At 46.6% G+C, this 6,449-nt stretch overlaps 1 pseudogene; it reads right to left on the bottom strand.

The window, feature by feature from the left end:
• Positions 1–3,330: 3,330 nt before the first annotated feature.
• LOC116420829 lies at positions 3,331–5,935 on the bottom strand (annotated as a pseudogene).
• Positions 5,936–6,449: the final 514 nt, after the last annotated feature.

Genomic DNA, 6,449 nt, shown 5'->3' with positions numbered 1-6,449 from the left:
GGCATGCAACTAAAAAAGCTAAAAAAAAACCCAAAAAACAAAAAACTTTAACCCCCCCCAAATAAGTAGCAAATTAGAAATTCTGAAAACCAGAAGAGATTAATAAAATTGTAAATAAGAAAACTGTTGAATAGAACTAAGGGTTAATTTTATTTAAAAAATAGATAAACTTTGGTTAATTTGATTAGAAAAAAGTAAGAAATATTTAACATGTAGGGGACTACCTGCCATCTAGGGGAGGGGGTGGGGGGAAGAAGAGAAAAAGTTGGAACAGAAGGTTTTGTAAGGTTCTATGTTGAAAAATTACCCATGCATATGTTTTGTTTATCCATGTATATGGATAATTTTTTTAAAAAAAGAAAACCAAATTACCAGCATCAAAAATGAAAAGGGTAAATTTACCACCAATGAAGAGGAAAGTAAGGAAATAATTAGGAGCTATTTTGCCCAATTATATGCCAATAAATCTGACAATGTAAGTAAAATGAATGGATATTTACAAAAATATAAATTGCTCAGATTAACAGAAGAGGAAATAAAACACTTAAACAGCCCCATTTTAGAAAAAGAAATTGAACAATCCATCAAGGAACTTCCTAAGAAAAAATCTCCAGGCCCACATGGATTTGCGAGTGAATGAATAGCTACCAAACATTTAAAGAACAATTAATTCCAATACTATATAAACCATTTGGGAAAACAACGAAGAAGGAATCCTATCAAATTACTTTTTGACACAGCTATGTCAGGAATCAGGAAGAACAAAATAAAGAAAATTATAGACCAACTTCCCTAATGAATATTGATGCAAAAATCTTAAATAAAATATTAGCAAACAGATTACAGAAATTTATCACCGGAATTATACACTATAACCAAGTAGGATTTATACCAGGAATACAAGGCTAATTCAATATAAGGAAAACTATTGGCATAATTGACCATATCAATAACAAAACCTAACCGAAATAGATGCAGAAAAAGCATTTGATAAAATATAACTACACTGCAGAGCATAGAAATAGAGTTTTCCTCAAAATGATAAGTAACATCTATCTAAAACCATCAGCAAGTATTCTATATAGTGGGGATAAGCTAGAAGGATTCCCAATACAGGGGTGAAACAAGCATGCTATTATTCAATATTGTACTAGAGATCACGGTTATCATTACTATTATTCAATATTGTATTTGAAATGTTAGCTTTAGCAATAAGAGAAGAAAAAGAAATAGAAGGAATTAGAGTAGGGTAACAAGGAAACAAAATTATCACTTTGCAGTTGACATGACAGCATATTTAGAGAATCTTAGAGAATCAACTAAAAAGTACTAGAAACAAGTAATAACTTTAGAAAAGTGGCAGGATATAAAATAAACATATAAACAAGATGTTACCAACAAAACCCAACAATGAGATAGAAAGATAAATCCCATTCAAAATTATTGTAGACAGTATAAAATATCTGGGAGTTTACCTGCCAAGAAAAAGCTGCGAACTATATGAACACAAATTACAAAACATCTTTCACATAAATAAAATTAAATCTAGACAATTGGAAAAATACCAATTGCTCATGGAATAGTCTGAGTTAATATAATAAAAATGACAATTCTATTATTTTTTCAGTGCCATACCAATCAAATTGCCAAAACTTCTTTATAGAGCTAGAAAAATAATTTTAAAAAGTCATCTGGAAAAACAGGCAAGAATATTGAAAGAATTAATGGAAAAAATGAAAAGGAAGGTGGTTAGCCATGTCAGACCTAAAACTATGTTATAAACAGTAGTCGTCAAAACTACTTGGTACTAAAGAGTAGTGGATCAGTGGAATAGATTAGGTACACAAAATACAATAATTAATAACTATAGTAATTTACTGTTTGATAAACCCAAAGACTCCAACTTCTAGAATAAGAGCTCACTATTTGACAAAAAAAATTTCTGGGAAATCTAGAAAACAATATGGCAGAAACCAGGAACTGACCAGCATCTCACATCTTATATACCAAGATAAGATCAAAATGGGCTCATGATTAGACATCATGGGTGATACTATAAGCAAATTAGTAAAAACAAGGAATAGTCTACATATCAGCTTTGTGGAGAAAGGAGGAAATTATGACCAAAGAAGAACTAGAGGGCTATCCAACCGTGTATTGGTCCAACTATGTCACTTAGATTTGTATCCCAAAGAGATTAAAAAGAGGGAAAAGGACGCACGTGTGCAAAAATGTTTGTAGCAGCCCTTGTTGTAGTAACAATGAATTGGAAATTGAGTGGATGCCCATCAACTGGGGAATGGATGAATAAGTTATGGTACATGAATGTTAAAATATTATTCTATTCTATAAGAAATGATAAGCAAGCTGATTTCTCTTCATCGTCTGCCCCAAAGTGACTCTAGCTACTCTTATTCCACCCACTAGTCCCTCCTACAAGTCTATGTATACACCAATTATCGAGCCAGCACAGAATAGTGGGAGGGTCCATTTTCCAAGAATAATTTGGAGTATTATAGAGTATTGTCCAATTGGTAATTAGCCTTAAGTGCTGGGTTGTCCATCCTCAGTGCATCAACTTAAGAGTTTCAGCCCTTTACAATTAACAGTGCAGTTGATTTAATTTGTAATTGATTGAAAAGACTGAATCTAAGCGATGGAAGTCAACTTAATGCTTTTATCATTAACTTAGGTTCAGGAATAGGTGACATGCCCATGCAATTTATAAATTTCAGAAAGTCAGCCAGATAGAGCCATCTAATTGGAAATCAAAAGGACTTGAGATATTAATGATAGCTAATGTGCATATTGCACTTTAAAATTTACAAAGCTCTTTACACAGGTCATCTCATTTGATCCTCACAGCAGCCTTCTAAACTGAGGCCAGTGTTGTTTCTACTTTACAAATGAGGAAATTGAGACAAAGGGAGATTAAGGAATGTTCTCAGGATCACATGGGTCTTTGTGACTCCAAATCAATTTCTCTACCCAGAGGGCAACCTCATTGTCTATTCTAACTTATTGATTACTGATCAAAAAAATTTAGACATAGGGGCAGCTAGGTAGCACCAGCCTTGAAATCAGGAGGACCTGAGTTCAAATATGGCCTCAGACACTTAACACTTCCTAGCTGTGTGGCCCTGGGCAAGTCACTTAACCCCAATTGCCTCAGCAGGAAAAAGAAAAAATTAGACATGTGTCTAAAGTACCTCCAGTGAGGAAAGATATGGAAGGTCAGTATTGGCCCCTCTGGTCATCCACTATATTAGGATACTTATTCTTAAAGGGTGTTATGGCACCTCTGTGCCCAAATGTTGAGTCCTCTATAATCCAAATTCTCAGAGCTTTTAGGAAATAAATCAGGTATGGACAGTATTTTATTCATTTATTTAGATTCTTCCAGCTCCAGATGGATAAGGTTGGAAAATTCCCAGTGTCCCAGTAATTTCCCAGCCATGGTCTTCTCCTGCTCCTCTAGAGGCCATGAAGGCCAGGGAGGCCAGTTACTTGGTGTAACTCCATTTGTCCCTATCTAGTGCCTTCCCTTTATGACATGCTCATCCTATGTCTCATTTTGTGCCTTCCTCTTCCTCTTCCTCTTCCTCTAACCCATGTAAGGACTCTTTTGCTGAGTGCCTGGACTTAGTCTCATAGAATAAATATAAGGAAACAAAAGTCAACAGGATGGCTAAGAAGAAGATGGAAATCAAAATCCAGACAAAGAATGTGTTTTCTGTGTTTTCTTCTTGATACATGGTAAGCATGGGAGGACAGGTGATGGCTGGGTAAGAGAGAGGGGTAAAGTCAGAAGTAGAGGAATCTTCAGGGGTAGGGGGCTCTAGAGAAGTTGCAAAAGGGTGTTCCTGAGCAGATAAGGCGGTTTCCTTGGGAAAACGTACACTGCTCTCAAAAGGAAAGCTTCTGATGTCCACATAAGGCACTCTGACATCCAGGGAAGTCCTGTCCTCCGGAGCGGGGCCTCTGTCCACGCTGCCCCCCGGGCCCGCGGCCTCGCACGCGGGAGGGGCGGAGCCGGCGTCACAGTGGCAGTGCCGCAGGTTGTTGCAGACCCCTCGGCCGTGACACGTGGCCTCGGGCTCGCACTCGGCCCGCGGCCCCCCCACATCGGAGCACGTGCGGTTCACACAGACCCCGCCCTCGGGCACCGCCGCGTCCTCAAACAGGTCCGCCGCCCAGCACCACGTGTCCCCGAGGGGGACCTGGATCAGGGTGTGGTGCTTCCGCATCCGGGGCAGCCTGGGCACGTGCTCACACAGCAGCTTCCCGCACAGGGCGTGCTGGGGCTCGCAGCCCACAAAGGCCTGGCATAAGCCGGCCCCGCCGCCGCCGCAGTTCCCAAAACGGTCCCCGCGCGCGTTCAGGAGGCGGTAGCAGCTGGGCGGGGCCGCTCGCGAGCCCGGCCCGAACAGCGCCTCGCACTGGCCGCGCAGGCTCCGGCAGCGGCCGCGGTAGCAGCGGCCCTCGCCCCGGCAGGGGGCGCCGTCCTGCTTGTAGCTGTCGGGCGGGCAGTGCGGGGACGCGCCGTCGCAGTACTCGGGGAGGTCGCACTGGTCGGCGCTGGGGCGGCAGGGCCTGGCGGCCTCCACCAGCCTGCACGCGCGGCAGCAGGGCCCGGCGGCGCACTGGGCGCCCGGCCGCCTCCGGCAGGAGGGCAGGCAGCAGGCCGCCTCCGGGCAGGCGCCGGGGTCGCCGCAGTCGCACTCCTCGCCCGCGTCCACCACGCCGTCCCCGCAGCGGGGCTCCCGGGGCGCCGGCGCGGCCGCGGGCTCGTCGTAGAGGCAGGCGCCGCGCGGGGGGCGCACGAAGGTGTAGAAATCCCCGAGGCTGCAGTTGCTGAAGCCGCCCTGCAGGCGGACCGGGGCCCCCATGAGGCAGGAGGGCCGGTCCGGGCAGAGGCAGGCCTGGTGGTCGTGCCTCATGCCCAGGTTGTGGCCCAGCTCGTGCGCCAGGAGCGCCGCGAAGGCGGCGGGATCTTCGTGCGGGAAAGCCTCGACTCCCGCCGCGCGCCCGGGCGCGCAGGCCCCGCCGAGAAAGGCCTCCCCCGCGCGCTCCCCCGCAGCGGCGCCCACTATGAGGTGGGCCGCGTCGTGCCTCGCCCGCCGCGCCAGCTCCCGCGCCCGCCAGCGGTTGAAGGCCCGCAGGACGTCCCCCAGGTCCCCCGAGACCCTCACCTGGTCCCGCTCGGTCCAGATCTCCAGGCCCACCAGGACCACCCGGAGCCCGACGGCCCGGCTGTAGGTGTTAACGTGGGCGAGGGCGTCCGTCACCGCGCGCACCGTCTGGGTCACGTTGCTGCCCCACCTCAGGAAGCGCCTGTTGTCGACCACCACAAAGAGCTCCAGGTACTTGGTGTGGGACCAGGTGTAGCCGAGGGCCTCGGTTTCCGCGCCTCTTTGCCTTCCGCGCTCTCCTTCTGCCCCCGGCTTCCGGCTCTCGGGCCTTCCTCCGCCGTCACTCTGCAGGAGCCTTGGAGCTGCCCCTCCCTGCGGCACAGGACGTGCTCAAAATGTCCTGATGTTTCAATGGGTTCGATGCCATAAACGGATTTCTGGAGGATCATTATGCTCCTGAGGCCCGAACAAGTGCTGATGGACACGAGAGACCCCGGCGCCCCTTCCACGGATCCATCATAGTAGCAGTCGTCTGGCATAAAAGCAGTGTCTTCCTTGGGGACGCCTTTGGAGTAGGTGTAGACGGGGAAGTTCTTGACAAAAACCCCTCTCTTCAGCTTTAGGTTTATCACAAAGCTCTCACCTCTCACGGGTAGCAGGTAGGCTACTTTTCTTTCTGGGTCTTCCCTTCCCTTGACTGTTATCTTCCTAGGGATGACTATTTCATAAGCGTAATCCATTGGTCCTGGGACACAGGAAATGCCGGTGAAAAGCATCCTAACCAATAATAAACTTCCCAAACTGATGAGGGAAAATCCCAGACCCACACCTAAGCCTTCCATCTTGGAAGCCTTCAGTGGGAACCCTGTCTTGGGCTCATCTATAAGCACTTGGTTCTCCAGGAGAGGGTGGGCAGACCTCAGTAGTGCTATGTCACAACTATAAACCAAGTGGAGGTCCGGATGATGTTGGGCCTCTGTCCCTCAGGTCTCTTCCTGCTGATCTTTTTTTTGTAGACTTCTAGAGTGTATTGGTTCTCAAGCCTAATGAATCCCGAGGTTTTCAGATGGATTCCCTCACTTCCTCCATGCACCTCACTTTTGTCCTTCAGACTGTATGTATTTCTGTGACCTTCCTGCTCTCCTTGAGGTACCCTGAATGAGCAATAAAAGATTATTGCCATCACAATTGGGGTACTGTCTATCAATCTCCTTGCCCAAGACAATACTAGGAGAAGAAAAAAAAATCTTTTTTTTCTACCAGGCCACAATGGACACCTTACCCCCACAGCAGCAGGCAGATCTGTTCCTCTGCTAG

This window comes from Sarcophilus harrisii, chromosome 1, assembly GCF_902635505.1.
Source record: "Sarcophilus harrisii chromosome 1, mSarHar1.11, whole genome shotgun sequence".
Taxonomy (NCBI): domain Eukaryota; kingdom Metazoa; phylum Chordata; class Mammalia; order Dasyuromorphia; family Dasyuridae; genus Sarcophilus; species Sarcophilus harrisii.
The sequence above is the reverse complement of the archived record's forward strand: the minus strand, read 5'-3'. Positions and strand labels throughout refer to the sequence as shown.